The sequence below is a fragment of the Varanus komodoensis genome, unplaced genomic scaffold, assembly GCF_004798865.1.
Source record: "Varanus komodoensis strain SLA01 unplaced genomic scaffold, ASM479886v1 scaffold14_1, whole genome shotgun sequence".
NCBI lineage: Eukaryota > Metazoa > Chordata > Lepidosauria > Squamata > Varanidae > Varanus > Varanus komodoensis.
This window is the reverse complement of record NW_025335438.1, coordinates 18,917,087-18,934,571: the sequence shown is the minus strand read 5'-3', so window position 1 is coordinate 18,934,571 and position 17,485 is coordinate 18,917,087. Positions and strand designations below refer to the sequence as shown.

The 17,485-nt window shown below is 39.4% G+C and overlaps 1 long non-coding RNA gene across 1 annotated transcript; it reads left to right on the top strand.

The window, feature by feature from the left end:
* Positions 1 to 5,980: 5,980 nt before the first annotated feature.
* On the top strand, positions 5,981 to 15,485 carry LOC123020300. The gene is made up of 4 exons (XR_006414045.1): positions 5,981 to 5,991; positions 11,110 to 11,114; positions 13,972 to 13,976; positions 15,328 to 15,485. It is a non-coding gene; the product is annotated as an uncharacterized LOC123020300 (long non-coding RNA).
* The last annotated feature ends 2,000 nt before the right edge of the window (positions 15,486 to 17,485 follow it).

Below are 17,485 nucleotides of genomic sequence, written 5' to 3'. Positions count from 1 at the left end.
AGTATAGTGTAATCAATCTTCTCAGTAGTTCATTTGTTTCCTTTTGTTTATAAAGCAGAACTGAAATGATGAGTGTCAATTCAGCAGATGGAACATGTGTATTTATCCTGGTTATTTTATGGCAGTATCTGTCTGTGTCATTTTACTATGAGTAGTTACCCACACACACACACACACACAGAGAGAGAGAGAGAGAGAGAGAGATTGGCATGTATTTTTTTTGTATGCTGTAATAAGACCCAGTGTGGTGTGTTGGTTGGAGACATAGGATCTGTTGGATAGAGCACTGGATCTTGGATCTAGTGCTCCCTTGACCATGCAGTGATTTGGGTCGCTTTAGGCCAGTGCCTCACTCTTAGCCTAACACATCTGTTCTTGTTGTGGAGATAAGATGGAGTGGAAGAGGACTGTATCAGCTGCCCTGGGTTCCTTGTAAGAGGAAAAGGTGGGATAAAAAGGTGGGATATAAATGCAAGATAAAAATAATGATATTGCTAATCAACAATTTAAAAAATAGGCACAAGCAACCATCTGTAGCCTTGAAGAGAAGAAGAGTCATGAAACCACCCTTTAAATGTAATCTCTCAATATGTTATATAACAGCTGAGGGATTATTGTTTCATGCCCATAAATACATACATGCATGCAAATACAGTGGCTCAAAATAGTCAGAAAAACAACATAGAGTAATACCACAGAGCCCTTCCTTAATTCTGAGGCAATATGAAAATGCTGATTTAGGAAACTTGGATGAGTAAACAAGTCCCACTCCTGAGAAATGATTTTCTTCCACTCCTGAGAAATGATGGTCTGATCCTTTAGTCACTTAGGGACTCCTTTTTCTTGAAAAGTTCAGCACAAGAGGATGAAGGATTCTCATAGGTGTTCTGCAAGCAGAGGACAACTAATATGAAAAGGGGATATAGTTAGAGATACTGCATCTTTTGATAGACCCGGGCATCTGTGACTTTTTTGAAATCAGCTGTTTTCATTTTCAGCTGTTATCAGTAAGCTTAAGATTGCATGCAATGATGATTCCAAGGGTGTTTTTCATTTCTGCAGTTTAGTTTAAGAAACTTTCTGTATTTCTTCTCAAGCAACAACAGATATTCAGGCATGTAGTAGATTCCCAGCACACAGTACATAAAAAGCGTCCATAAAAAGACATGAAAGAAACAGGCTACTCCAGAAATAAAATTAACCAGTCAGACTGCTGACATAAATTACACCTCTCATGCTGAATGCAGCTCTTAATGTTTGCCATTTAATCAATTCAACAGCACCTCATTAATCCTCTTATATGAGATTCTAAATATTCATTAAGAAATGCAACTAGGACAGGTTAAAAAATGTTCAGGTGGACTGAAAATATTGCTGCTTACTTTCAACTGACTCATCCATTTACATTCTGTAAGATCAAGGATAACCTTGAATAAATGAAATACCATTTTTATCGGGCCAACTAATCATTTCAAATATTGTGCAAGCAAGCCTTTGAACTTTTTTATTGGACCAACTAATCATTTCAAATATTATGCAATTAAGTCTGAACAACAAGTTCTCTGTCAGGCATAGATGCTCAGAGTGCAATGGAAATGGCTAATGTTATTTTTCTGTAGGTTCAGGGAAGTATCTGCCACAATGAACGGCTCCACTGCTGTTCAGAATACGAGCCATATATGTAGTGTTAATGTAGGGTTCCACAACCTTTTGGGGATTTAGTAGGCACAGTTCACAGTTGAAAGGGTGCTGTGGGCACTTCCCAAAATGATTGTCATGGTGGTCATCACCAGTAATAGGAAACCCATTACCCAGAAGGCAAACTCATGTGGTCAAAAGAATAGTCAGTCACCCAAGTCAGTCACCTGAATAGTTGCTCCAACAGCAATTTTACAAAAGGAAATGGATGCAGCTGAGAGCTAAGTGACATGCTTAAGAACTGAGTACAAAACAGAGGTACATCTGAACCCCAAATGCCAAATCACTTACGTGCCATCCCAAATCACAGGTAAATACACATTTCATATGAGCCAAATTGGTGATACTCAGAGAAACATACAGAACATTAAACTCTAAGATTTTGCAGATCAGAATATATCTGCTAGTCCTTAAGGTGTTGGAAGACTCATACTTTTTGTTGCATCAGACAAACATAGCTATCGCTCTTGAACCAGATAGAGTACTCTGCATACAACGCAATGAAACCAATCATTCACAAAAAAACAGCAAACACATGCTGAAACAGGACACACAACCACAAAAACAATCAAAACATTTGTGAACACAAATGAAACCTGGAACCCCCCCCCCTCATTTTCTCCCTCTCCCCACCCCGATCCTCCAGGCTGCTCCCCAGAAGCATTGCTTTTCTTTTGGTGCTGGGCACATTTCAAAATTAACTGAGCGGAATCCTGGGAGATATCAGGCAGGATTCAATGCTGCCTATGGACCAAGCAGCACCTACTGCTGGCAGCGCAGGAAGCCATCACCTCCTAAGGTAAGTGGAAGACCCTAATTTTCAGAGCAGAGCAGAGCAGCTCAGTGGAGCAAACAGAAGGAAGCTCCCTTCACCTGTCTGATGCTCCAAGTGCTAGCTCCCTGCCGTGCTAACAATGGACCGCGTTGGCACAAAACACTCCACAAAGACAGAGTGGTGGCATAGGAGACATACTCCCTTTCAGGGGCTTTGGAGTCTTGCATGCCACTTTTGCACCATGTTAATCTTCAAGATTTGTTTATTTTATTATTATTTTTATTTTTAATTTAAAAATAAAATCAGGAGTGCCAAGGGACCTGGCAGGTGCCAAGAGAAGTGCTGTGGATACAGGCGTGGCCACAGGCAGCCTGTTGTAGATTTAGAGCTAACTCATGTACCAGTAACACAACACCATTGTTTAAAGACTTGATTCTGCTTTTGCAACAAAGAACAGAAGAGGGGAAAAGCTGTAGGAGCAGCATGGTATGTTAAAACCTTTCATGTCTGGTTCATGTTTCTATATTCTTGCCCCCAAGCTACATTTTCTGCTGTAGGATTCAAAACATGCATTTGCAAAGGCAAACATGAATTCCAAACCCCATGAGGACTACTAGCAAAGGACTGAAGCTGGCAAATAGGAAATGGGAACAAGCTAGACAAGCAAATGTTTACTCATGACAATTGGTCCAAGGATGCAGAAATATGCATTAGACTGCAGCCAAACCATTAGAGAACAAATATTCAATAGCTAAAAAAAATAATAATTATAAATGTCTCTGCATCCAGTTTCATTTTCAACAAAGGCCTATGCTCAGGTAGCCTAAGATGTTTAGCAAGCAAAGTATGCATAAAAAAGGATGGGAAAAAGATGACTCTGCCTTCAATGTATCTTCTGTACATATATCTCCTGTACCTGTTTCCCCTGTACAAGTGTATGTGACCATTGCACAGGGAAACTGTCCAGCCCACATCTAATTCATAGAAAAATAACTGTCAAAAGAGGAAAAAAGAGACCTCGAAATTGCCTATTAAGATTTAGCTTAAGAGCAGACTGAACAAGTCCACAGGTCAGCTGATCACCATAATCCCCATTTTGATGAAATGACCTAAAAGCAATTATTTTGAAGGGTTTGAGCCAGTTTAGGCACATGTGGTTGGACTAAAGGAAGTGAAATTCTCCTCCCCTCCCTCTTCCAGCAACTCCTCCCAAACTCCTGAAAATGCTACAAGGAGGGTTGGGAGAACCTGCTAAATGTGGTAAAATGTAGTATGGGGAAAAGATGTTTCTGTGAGTGGAGTACTTCAATCAAAGGTAGGCAGATCCTGGAACCTACCTCTCCTCCTCTCCTCTGCTCTCCTCTGTGTGTATACATACAGAGAGAAAGAGAAAACATATGCTAATTTTTACACAAAAATTTGTCCTCTTTTTGGTGCTGTATTTTGTCAATCTATAAGTAGCTATTCTGAACCCAGCTGAATGAATCTTTATTTTTATTTCAATATACTTCATTAATCGTATTTTAAATTACATTTAAGTTATTTCCTGTTGGAAGGAACACAAGGCAAGTGACATGGTCTTCTTTTTCCTCTCCATTTTATCCTCACAACTCTTTGAAATTGGTTAGCAATAACTTGCCCAAAGTCACCCAGGGGTTCAAGGCTGTCTTGGGATTAGAGCCAGACCTCCTGAGTGCCAGTCCAACATTCTAACCACTATGGCACACTAACTTTTATAGATATGATTGAATCTTTATGCTCATTGGCATTCATTCGGGAGACATGGTGGCAGTGGAAAGGCTGTTGGCTTCACTCTTGGCTTGTGAACTTCACTCTGGCATCAAGCTGGAAAGAGGAGACTTTAATGAAATGTATATATATTGAATGCAGAAGTTGAAATGCACATTTAAATAGCATCATCCTATATAACCAGACTGTTTACTTACTCTGCAGCTCACAACTTTATAGCAAGTTAATTTCACAAATAGTGACATTCCTATTGAAGCCAGCACAACTGTCAATGTGCACCCATACAAGGCAGATTTTTTTCTCTAGGAAGCAAAGAATTTCTGCTCTTATTCAAATTTCTTTTCAGGAAATTGACGCAAGATTAACCAGCACATTGAACAGTGGAAAATCATTTTAGGGGGTACCAAAAGTCATTGCTTGACATGATCTAATCTCCCCAGTCATATTTCACAGAACTGACTGAAAAATACCAATCTGGGAACAAGTTTTGGAAATGAAGAAATTTCACCCTGACTCCCTTCATTAGTTTGAATAAAAGAAAATAAAATGACTCTCTGCTTTTGGGAATAAATATTATTGCTCCCTTGGTTTTGTTTTGTATTTTAGGTAGTGGTAATGTCATGCACACTAGAATAATGGGGTCTTCCTCTTTGTTGGTTAGCATACTAGTTAAAATTGTATTACTTCTTTGAAAGACCCTGCTGGACCTCCAGCTTCTTGCAATAATCATGTGGTGTTGTCACTTGAGGGCATAAACAACACCCCCCACCCCAATATCAGCACTTTCTGCCAGCCAGCCAGAAGCCTCTTTAATTTCATTTCATTTGATTAAGAGGCTCACTTGCTTTTTTATTTTTTTGGGAAACACACACACACACACACACACACACACACCCTGGTGACTCCCTACAGATTTATAAGTCCTACTTAATCATTCTACAGAGAGTGAGCTTTATCTATCCTTGGCAGGCAGTCAAGGCCTGCTTTTTAATTCTCTCCATTTGCTGTTCCCCAAAAGGTAGATTAAAATTGGATTCATCTTTTTGTTTCCCCTTTGAACATAATTAAATTGATTTAAATTAATTTGGGGACACTGTCTGAACCCTAAATGTGTTATTTTCTTCCTGAATGTGTTTGCTTCACTCACATATGGGGAAAAATAGACACTGTTCTCACATATAAGATGCACACATCTCTGTGTGTGCTCCTGGTGTAGCATCTCAGGTATGAAGCAGCATTCATTCTCTGCCTCTTATCCACATCCTGAAACCATTATGCATGATGCTTCTTTGCAGCATATGATGATGAGAGCTGTTGCAGGTATAGTAGATAAATCCTCATGGCCCAACCAACACAATATTCTGAAGCAAACTGCTACCAGTCAAGCTACAGTGCTGCAGGTATTAAGTGCCTGCTATTTAGCCCTAGATTAACTCACTCATGTCACGCTTCTGATAGCCAACCACAGAAATATTTTTCAGAACTCTATACTGTTCTGGAACAGCCATCCAACAGAAGCAAGGAGATCTTGTGATTGGAATATGTGAAAACTAACATATATGGTATAATACAAGGGCTATCACTGAAAATGGCATACACTTTCATACTATTACTATTATTCTCATAATGTGTCATCCAGCTGCATTGTCTGAACCCTCTGGGGCTAATTCATTATAGTTGGTGAACAAGTTAAGAAAAAATGTGCTTTGCCTACAAGGCAGGCATGAACAAACTGACCTTTATTCATAACCAAAAAATCATTTTTAATAGTGTTCACATTATTCTGTGCTTCACTTTGCAGTCCAAAAGCCAAAACTAGTGCAGCACAGAGCCTTAATGCTGATCATGATTGGGGAAGGAGACACGCAGTTGTGATTGTCGTGCCGTGAAGGTAATGTCAGAATAGCTGGGCCCCATGGGAGGAAGTCATAGTGCTGCAGGTCATCTTTACAGCAGCAACTCCATTCCTGGGAACAGGACCAGTGATGACATGGGAAGGGACAGAAGTACGGGCACATTTTGTGCAGCCTTCTATGTGCACAATACAGTTGTAGTACCTGAATCCACTACAGCACAGAACCCTTCCTTCATAACAGTAAGTGCAGCAGCAAGGAACCTCACCGAGGAAAAATTCCCTCCCTTTTACATATGGTACTTTGCAATTTTGCAATGGTGACTCTTACGTTCAGAGATAGAGAGTGTGACAGGGAGTGGTGTTGGATTCTATGTTGCTCTTCAACACAGGTTAGAGCAGATACTTTGTTCAACCCTCTCCATCTGCAGTCCCCACAGAACATCAGAAACACTGAATCATATTTCCAGAGGTTGTTGTGGGCTGCAGAGCAAAGAGAGGCAGGAAAACGAATTTCATGGATGTGAACCTGGTTCTGCTCACAAAAATAAATTAAGATTCAAGCCAGAGTTTTAGTTGCGCTCCAAATATGCAATGGACTTCCAAGAGGAGATGAAAGATTACAGATGGGGGAAATGCTAAGAAAACTTGAGAGAGAACTATTACTTCCCAGTGATAGTTTTCTTCTTAGAGCTGCTCTGTATTACTGTCAATCAAGTTCCCATATATGATGCATGTACTGTGCACTCACAATCTCTCAGTTGCATAAGTTTGCAGGGTCCTTTCATGATATTGTCATCCTCTAAAGCCTCTCCTGTGTTTTCCAGCCATTTTTTCACCAGGGGTTTTAGAATAGGAAAAGTCTGTTATTGCTGGGAATGAAAGAGGCAGTTATTCTTGGCATGCTCTCCAGGGCCAGGATGGCACTGACTCATTGCTGCCCTTCCAAGTCTCTTGTAATTTCTTGGCTGCAGGATCCCTTTGCATTGATGACTGAGTCAAAGTATGTGAAATGTTTCACTATCTCTTCATTTCTTCATTATTAATAGTAAAGTTCTAAATTTCTTCTTAGCTCCTCCTTTATTTGGGGGGCGAGATTGAATGATCAACCCTGACCCTCAAGCCTGACTGCTCTTTAGAAGGCCAGATGCTGAAGATGAGATGAAACTCAAATACTTTGGCCACCTAATGAGAAGGAAGGACTCCCTGGAGAAGAGCCTAATGCTGGGAACAATAGATGGCAAAACAAGAAGGGGACGGCAGAGGATGAAGTGGCTAAATGGAGTCACTGAAGCAGTTGGTGTGAGCTTAAGCGGATTCTAGGGGATGGTGGAGGTCAGGAGGGCCTGGAGGAATGTTGTCCATGGGGTCGCTATGGGTCAGACACGACTTCATGACTAATAACAACAATTTAATGATCTGAGCAGGTCTGACATGGATAGGACATTATGGAGCATTTTCATTCATAGGGTTACCATAACTTGGGGATGAACTGATGGCACAGAAGAGCAACAACAAATGTAATGAAAAATGAAACAAATGAGTAGTGTGGTATGAACATTTCAAGCAGAAAATAATAGGGCTAGATTAATAATAGGGTGAAATTAAAATGGGAGAAAGGAAAATTGAAATATCAACAATCAGATAGAATTTCCAATTTAGAATGTTTCCAAATTCAATTTTAATGTTTTCATGAAGACTTTAAAAAATAAAACTGTGTTCTCTTCACAATTCTGTTAAGAATTGACTGGCCATATCCATGACCTGACAGGTAGGATAGAATAATGACCTTGCCCTCCCACCTGCCTTTTCTTTTTTCTTTTTCTAATTTTTAAAGAAAGCATTCAATTCAGAAGTAAGAGGACTATAAAAGAACAGAACATCAAGTCATATGGAGTCAATCTAGAATCTTCTAAGAAATGCAAATTTGTATAACAAAATTCAACCTAATAGAATTTGAGAATGTTTTCCCTTTTTCATTTCTTCTCTAACGCAGAGTGATCACTCAGCTCACTTTTAATAGACTGACCTTCATTAGAATGGAGGACAACCCCAATATTTCTATGGATGGTTTCCAATATATTGCTTAGTAGAAACACTAATGTGTTGAAGCAGATGTATCAAAGTTGCACAGGACCAGCTGTTCATATGGCTGCAGGTCCTAGTTTTTTGGCATGAGATTTGTTGTAGTGAAAATCTGGTTTATGTTGTTTATACTATTTATGTAGTATTAGTACTTCTGTTTTAGTTCTGGAATGCCCTCGCTCTTGCTGATTACAGAATCCACCAGCCATCCTACTTCTTAGACAGCATTTGATTTTAAGCCACCTGATTTTTGGGTACCCTTCATTATTTGGAGCAGGCAATTCTTTGAAGCATTTTACAAATTAACCTAGCCAGGACCTCTTTTACAGATATATTAATTATTCTGTTGTTAAAAGCCTAACACTGTAGACTAAAAGTGAGCTAAACAAGCAAAGGAAATTAGTTACAGATTGAACTATTTCCCTAAAGAGAACTTGCAGAAAGGGAAGTTAAGAGATTAGTTTTTACTATTGCCTGCTCTTTCCCTTAAACACTGTGGTTCCTGTTTCTCTCTGCCTGAAGAATATTGGGAGCTGTTGGGCTTTTTTCTGTCTAAGCATACAAAGGATTGTACCCTTGGACCCTTACAGTGCTACAAGCCTTAGAGAAGCCATTGGGAAATATTTCAATGTAGTTGCAAGTCTGTGTGGAACTATAACATTCAAAAGCTGCCCTATCATACGGAAGATCAGGCCCCTTTCCCATGGGATAATCCCATGCTCTACAAAAGTTAATTTTCACTTAGTATTTATGTATCATTTTAACCCAGTTTTTCCACAGGTAGCATCAGAAGTGGCAAACAAATAGCAGGCAAAATGTATTCCAAGTGCATAAGCATTTTCTCTTAGACTATGGGCAGTAGCAGCTATTGCCCTTTGGATTACTATCACAGGTATTATATTACAGTTATAGTTACCAATATGTCTATAAAGAATGCAGCAACTATAGTAGCAGATGTCTGTTTAACAACAAAGCATTCACAGGTTTTTTAAGTGACCATCATAGACCTAGAAGTCTATGAATATATCCACAATTTAAGCAGTAATCATATTAGTTCAATATGTAAACTAGTTATTACAAAGTATTCTTTTTCTGAGAATTGATTTAGGATTAATAAATTGAGAAATATGTCTCATAATCTCTATGATATATTGTCCTCCAGTTTGTCTAATGGAAAAAGGAGAATTAATGTTCAGGGACTAAACAATTCTGCAGAGTAGCTCCTCTGAACATGGACATGAAGGTCAGAAAGGTGTCACAGCACCCATTTTCAGTTTTAAATCACAAGACTGATTACGTCACTTGTCAGTAAGTCAACAGAAGTGCCTGACACAGTCATTAAAACTACTCATAATGTTAGAGTTCTGATCATAAAAATGGAGGTAATCATTTGGAGGTGGTATTTTGGAGGTGGTATCCCTGGAACTGCTGAATCTTGACATTGAAGTCTCTTCTTCTTCACTCCCCAAAAGAAACACACTGTTGGTTAAGTGTGCAGTCCTATGGTCTCTTGACATTATTGGTGCGGGGCAGGCAGGTATATGATTATCTATATGATTATCCAGTCCCAGAGCCAAGTTCCTTCAAGGTTCTGCGGTGGAGATATTGACTCTCTGAATGCAGAATCTCTGCTGCAATCTCCTTGCAGCCTGCATGAAAAGAACCACACCAACTATATCTGCAATTGACTACAGAAGGGCTGAAGGGGTGTGTCAGGGGGTGGGGAAGGAAGAAGGCTGGGAATGGCTTATGCCATATCAAAGTGGTGCCACTGCCTCCTTCCCTCCCTCTCTGTGGTGCCCCTGTGTTGGCAGCTTGTGTGCACTGAAGGCAAATGACATAGGATTAGGCTTTCCAGTTTCAGACTGGTAAACAATATGTCTCACATTAAGATTTTAATCCATTTATAGAATATATTTGAAATTCAGTGCATCCACTGCATTAAAATGATCGACCAAGCTTCATTTGTGAATTTATGTTTCCATCCATGAATGTAATATAGTACAATCACTGCTTTCCAAGTGTTGTTTATACACTCTGTTGTTTAAATACTCTGAGCGTCGCATTTGAAAGTTAACATTCTTGGAGCTAATCTTCAGGGGGTGACTATTCAAGGTAAATATCATCTTTTGAATCTTTTCACTAATGATATCCTGGTTATGCTACAGAATCTACCAATAACTTAAAGCCATCCTCACAGCATTTCACCAAGTGGCTGGTTTAGAGACCGATTATTCTAAGTCCAAAATGTTGTGCCTGAACATGCCTCTAGAAATACAGTTTATGTTGAAACCTAGCATAGGCCTGTAAACCCAGTCAAGATGTTTTATGCATTTAGGGACATTTATAACAAAAGAGCTAACAAAGCTTCATAGAAGAAATTGTTCCCTTTTGAGATGGAAAATACAATCTGAATTAGTATCCTAGCATAAACTATGGTTTACCTGGAAGGAGAGATTATTGACCTTAAAAAAGATTCTTTCTTTTTCTTTTTTTCATTTCAAACCATCCTGGTATGGTTATCTCAAATATGTATTCAAATTAGGAAGGGAATGTTAGAAGGTTGTTCCCATATAGGCAAGCAGAGAAGACTAAATAAATTTAAAAATTACAGAAGATCATCTGATGAGGGACTAGGATTAACCAGTTTGAGACTCCACCACAATGTAGAGCCATTGGGCCAACTCTTGCAGAAAATGCATGGTGAGGTTAAAATCACATGGCTAGAGATGAAAATAGTGACTCTGGCTTGTTTGTTTATAGGTCTCTTCTTGTTACTTATTCATTATAGAATGCTTAGAAAATTGAGTATTCCTTTTAAAAAAAAAACCTCTACCACTGTCTGATCAATATGGCAGCTCATCTGTTACCAGTTCTCAACCCCTGTGCTTTTATGATAAATATAAATGGCACTGTGGTTAGGAATATACAGCTCTGCATAAGGTTAAAGACTCAGTGGCAAGAGGGCAGCAATTACAGAAAGGAAATTGCTGTGTCCCTTAAAGGAGACCTGTTGTCTTTGGTTACACCCTCCCCATGAAAAAGCCAATTTTACCCTTTTCTGGGCATGTAATTGCCTAACAGAAACCTTCTGATACTGTCACAGAATCATTGTGGTGTTGGAACGAGCCAAGAAGGCCATCTAGTCCAACCCGCTGCTGGATACCAGTTACACCATCCCACTCATATAATTGTCTAGTTTCTTCTTAAATGTCTCTAGTGTGGAAGTGCACACAACCTCTCTTGGCAACTGGTCTAACTGTGATATTGCTCAGACAGTTAGGAAGTTCTTCCTTGTCCTTAGCCTGCACCTGATGTACTAAAATTTGTTGTTACATGTCCTACAATCTGGGATGAGTGAGAATAGGTCTTTGCCTTCTTTGTGACACCCTTTGAGGTACCTCTTTTGTAGACTATGATGTTTTTATATATTGAAAGTCAAACTTTCGGACCATAATCATGATTTTTTTCAACATGTGCACACAGACACACATGCTTGCCTTTGGACAGTGCGAGGTGGAAAAACCTCAACCAGTGAAACTGAAAAATAATTGAAAGTTTTCTAATTAGTATGTTTTTCAAAGCCTCCCAAAAGTTTTGACATTTTTTCTGACAGGAATATGCATGAGTTTTCATGAACATTAGAAACTCATGTTTTGTGTGCCACTTCAATCTCACCCACACTTACATAGCATATAAAGTATAGCCAATATATTCACAGAGCCTGAATGTGGGAGGTTCTTAGCACATTCCCTGTAAGTCTTTTCTAGGATCCTTAGAATTTGTTACAAAAGTAGCACATCCTTGACACCACACCTCCATGAAAGATTCAGAGAGGGGCAAGGGGAAAAGAAAGTTTATTCCATTTGATAGACAGTAAGGATTCTAAAATAAAATGTTATACCTGTGCTACACTTTCTAACCTAACCTGCTTAGAGAAGAGAGAAAAGGTGAAATAATATTCTTTTGGAAATAATACATTTTTTTTGTCCTTTCAAAGTATTATAGATGGTTAAACATCCCTTTTCCAAAACCTTGTTTTTTAAAAAGACCTTTTTTGTTATATAGATTCTCCAAGTATAATATTTTCCACGGTTCTTTCCTTGTAAAAGTGTTCATTTTCAGATGATGTTTCTGTCACTATTTTCATGTTAAGGTGACTTTCTTTAAGTCTGTAAGAGCATAGCAACATAGAAGAACCATGCTGGATCAAACCAATGCCCTGTCTATTCTAGCATTATGCTTTCACAGTGGTCAATGAAATACTGATGGGTAGCCTGCCGCAGGACATGAACACAGTGGCAATTTCATGCTCATGTTCCCTAGCAATTGAACAGGCAGGCAGCCTCTCATATTAGAAAGAATGAGCAGCGGCCATTCATAGGCATCCTCCATGAATCTGTCTAATTACTTTTAAAGCTATCCAAGTTGGTAGCCATTACTACATCCTGTGGTAGCAAATGCCATTGTTACCTATGCACTATGTAGAGAAGTATGTCATGACAATACTAATTATTTTTAGCAATGGCCAAACTCCCTTCTGCACCATTCAGAACTGGCTCATTGCAAACTTTATTGGGAGTGGGGAGGGAAAGAAAAGAAGATGTTTGAGCCTTAAATTGCTATTTTTGTGGGCATTTGCTGAAACTTCGCACAGGCAAAATTTCATTTAACATTCCAGGCTACTTGTCAGGGAAATGATGTTCAATTCATAAGGCACCAAACATCGATGAGCTGACTAAAATGTGTGTTCTGAATCATTTAACTACATCATCTGGCACCACTTCTAATTATTCATCCTCCAAGGAGCTCAGGTTAGAACAGGCTTGTAGTCCCTAAGAAATTCCTTGAAGTATGTTCATATGAAACAACCACACTTTCTCAGATTAGACCACACAAGGAATGTCCAACATTCTGAATCACTGAAGTCAAACATTTAGGGCAACTCCAAAGAGAGAAGAGAAAATGAAGGCTGTCATGAGATAGTATAATGCTTTTCATTTGATGGCTACTGTCCAACCATTACCCAGTGTTTCCTCCCTGTATTTGATGACATTTTTTGGATTTCATTTTCTGCATAAGTAAATGAAATGTTGGATGGTTGAGAGGGCATCTACAAAGACTCTAATTGATATATCTATTGACAGATTGACGTACATATAGATTCAGATACAATTTCTTGTCTGTGTTACTTAAATGTAGCATGAGCTGGACTTGTCAAGTGGATAATTTCATAATCATCTATTTCATTTTCCTAGAGACATTAAGATATGTAGGTGTAATTCTGGGGCAGTCATATTTTAAAAAGTGATAGTAAAACTTGAAATGAAAGAGTGGTTCTACTTCTTTGCTGGACTATCGTATTGCTAGCTTTAAAGGACTTCAGCATTGTCCAGGGGCCAGGTTTCATGTTCTGGAAGAAAATGAAAGAAAGGGTTTATGAACAATGTAATTCAATTACATCAAGGAGAACAAGTCTTCATATCATACGTCTCTTTAGTGAGGTCTCTTGATTCCATTGACGGAATCATCTGGGAATATGGAAGAATGCAAGTAATATAAAATGAAAGGAAGCAAATCTTTTTTTTTTCTAATTGGACAATAATGGTGTTTTAACTTAATGTTTTAACTTCATCAAACATGAGACCGGTGATTTCTCTCATTTAAGAATAGGTTTGCACAGACATACCTTACTGTATACATGATTATTAGTTACAACCTGCATTTAAACTTTATGGAGTGGCAACACCCTGCACTGTGAGTGGAAAGGGGAACCATCAAAACAGTATGTCCATACCCCTTTGACCAATAGGCTGGGTCCACATATAATGCTAAGCCACTCTGCATATGTACATTTCAGTCTTTTAACACAGATGGTTAGGCTCATCATGGTTACTCTCCTCTGTCCTCCCACCTCTTATCCTCTACGTCCTCCAGGTGGTGTCCCAGGAGACACTGCAGGGAGGAATGAAGCATCTCTTCTAAATTACCAGCCAAGTTCAGATGGCCACTGCTGTCAAGCAGTCTCTGATGCACAAACAGGGCTCATGTCCTGTAGAACCCCAGAGAGGACAGGGAAGCTGATAATTCAGGGCACTGACACCCAGCTGATTGCACAGCCCCTGTCCCCAAAAAGATTTCTGGGTCAGGAGCAGGCAGACTGGGGATCCCTCTGAGAGTTTTGCAAAACTGCAACAGCTGTGGTGCTCTCTGAGAGTGGCTTTTCTTGCCAAACAGTAATTTTGTTCTTGGCTTCCTACCTGGGATCAGATGATACAAAAAGTCAGTGTTGTACAGAGAATCCATTGAACAAGCTACTGTTCTTGGTTTCCAAAGACCAGACAGACCACACTGAAATAGCATGATAGCTATATGAAATAGCATTCAGATGACAAGACATAGCAGCCATGGTAAAACCAAACCAAACCAAACCAAACCTCTATGGCTTGTCATGTTATGTCATATTAAAACTGTGAATAAATGCTTCTAGTTAACCTAAGCAGACTCTGTTTTATCTGGGTCTGTTCCAAACAGTATCTTATTGTCATTAGGTCCAGCTCTCTCAACCAGTTTTAGTAGCTCAGATTTCTCTTCTCTTCTCCTCCCCAGTCCCTGTGCCTTCTTTCTGCCTCTCTGGTCAATGAATTGTTGCCTTCATCATGGTCCTCTTCTTCTCCCTCCTCCTCTTCCTCCTCCTTATTCACATTAGGGGAAACACCTTTATTTTCTATTTAACATGAAGGTGTACATGTGATGCTAAAATAAATGTAGGTGGCTTCAGCACAAAGTGGCAGCAGATAAATTTCCATCCAGTTACATCTCATGCAATCCTAGCTGATCTCCAAGCATAGATAGATACTTAACAAACAGCATTAGCCTGAAAACAATAGAATGAAAAGAAAGCTTTTTTAAAAGAATAAACCTAAAGAAGGACCTATAATGCTTGGATTTAAAGGATACACTAACTAGCTTTTATTATTCAGATTATGATAAACTGGGGGAAAAGGGAAAATTACCCTGCTGAATCAAACTTATCTAAGAAATTCTGACAGGTTTTTATATGAGGAAGAATCTGGACATCTTGAGTGACACACAACCTTTTCATTCATTTTTCAGATATAAGCTAAAGAAGTAAGTATATGCAGCTTTCTGAAGATATTTGATTTAGAATAGTGTCGCCTCCGCTAGCTTTGTTCATGCTCAGACTTCCTAAGGCCCATTTGACTTCACATTCCAGGATGTCTGGCTTGAGGTCAGTGACTACCCCATTGTGGTTGTCAGGGACATTAAGCTCTTTCTTGTATAGTTCCTCTGTGTAATCTTGCCACCTCTTCTTAATCTCTTCTGCCTCTGTTAGGTCCCTGCCATTCTGGTCCTTTATCATGCCCATTTTTGCATGAAATGTTCCCTTCATATCTCCAATTTTCTTGAAGAGATCTCTGGTCTCTTCAAGATTAGTTAATAATACAAAATTGAGCACTTTGAAAAGTTGGTTCTTATGCAGTCAAAGGTAGTTCACATGTGTATGCGCAGCACATTATAAAATACCCATGATACATGATAACAAAATACATACATGCACTCTGGAAAGACTTGCATTCAGCAAAAGTGATGCAATGCATGCAAAAAGATTTATGGGTGTCTTTAGTCAATCTTGCATCTAGCTCCTAGGCCTGTGTGCATGCTGAAATCTCTCAAGATCAATCTGATAGATAAGATAGATCTGGTTTGCATGATCACTGTGGTGTGCTATGGCTTATTTAAGTCATGATTTGCTCTAGGACACATTGGCACCTGGTTGCCTATCCAAGCCTAGACTATGTTTTTTTGTGTTATCCAGATCTGGGAAGCAGAGATTGGTTGGGGGCTTAACCCTCAATACAACTGTGGCACTCAAATTTTGGCAATACCACAGACCCGACAAACTCCAAGCATGTGGACTGATATTCAAAATGGCTATCTATCTTTAGTAAAACCCTCAATACCTTAAATAAGCCATGTGGACTGTGGTGATTGTATAAGCCAGCCCAAAGAGTCCTTCCCCTGCCTATGAAACAGGGGAAGGAGGCAAGGTTCAGTTGTGAAAATTCACAATACACTCCCCAACTGCTGGTCATTCCAAATTTGGGCATAGCGTGTGTTGCTTCCTACTGAGGCTAACCCTAACTTTCACCCCAACATCCATTTTGTTTCTGGAAGCAGCAGTATGGAAAAGTTCCAGGAATGTTGATAAGGCTTTGGAATGCTGCAGAAGGTCGGGGGCTAATGCATACTTCTGTTGATTAGATTATTATTCCTATCATTACATTACCTTTGTATCTTGGCTCTCTTCCTCTTGCAAGCAACTCAAGGTGACTTATCAGGTTCTTCTTCATCTTCACATCAACATTTATGTGAAGTAGGTGAGGGTGAGAGTCAGTAACTTACCCAAAGTCTCCCAGTGACCAAGCTGGGACTAGAACCTGAATCTCCTGAGATCCAGTCAACATACTATCTCCTACAGTATACACCACCTGTTCTTGTAACTACAGCAACATAGATCTACCATGATATCACATGATCAGCAAACCCATAAGAATACCTCTAAATTAGTCATCCTAGCACAATGATAGAAAATTTGGCCCACCAATGTATCCTTCTAGACAAGTAAGATACAACTTGGATGACCTTAAAGATCAATTCTGCCCCATGGATATCCTCAAATGTGAATATAAGCATATTTTTAGAAGTATATTAAAAATGTGCACATTAGTCAAATGTGCACTATTTAAAAAGCACATATGAGGAAAAGTGCTTTGGTCAAGGAACAAAGGTATGCAGTTGAGTATGCACTTTAAAAACAGGTGTACTATTTGGACAATAATGGGTGGCAATTGGCGATGGAAATTAGGTGAACTGAAATCAGAGAATCCTGATGAAGTTGAGCTATGTTTATCCTTCCATCACCACCAGTGAAGCCATGCAGCTGGCAAATGTTGTAGAAGTTGCTGTCTGTAAGCTGAAGCAGGTGAAAAGGCAGGGTGCTTAGAATTGCCTTGCATAACCTGGGAACCTCCAAGTGTTTTGGATCACAAACTCCCATCAGCCCTAGCCAGCATGATCAATGGTTAGAGATGGTGGTAGTGGTAGATCAAAAACATCCTGAAATTACTAAGATGGGAAGTGTGGTCTAGGGTAGGGGTGCATAAAAGCTATGCAGAATCCATCCCTCTAGCACCCGCCGACTTCCTCTCATGCCTGCCCTGTCTTGGAAAGTGAGCCAAGTCAAGAGCAAGTCTGTGAATGCTTGTGGAGCTGTACAAGTTTGTGGAAGTTATGCAATCAGA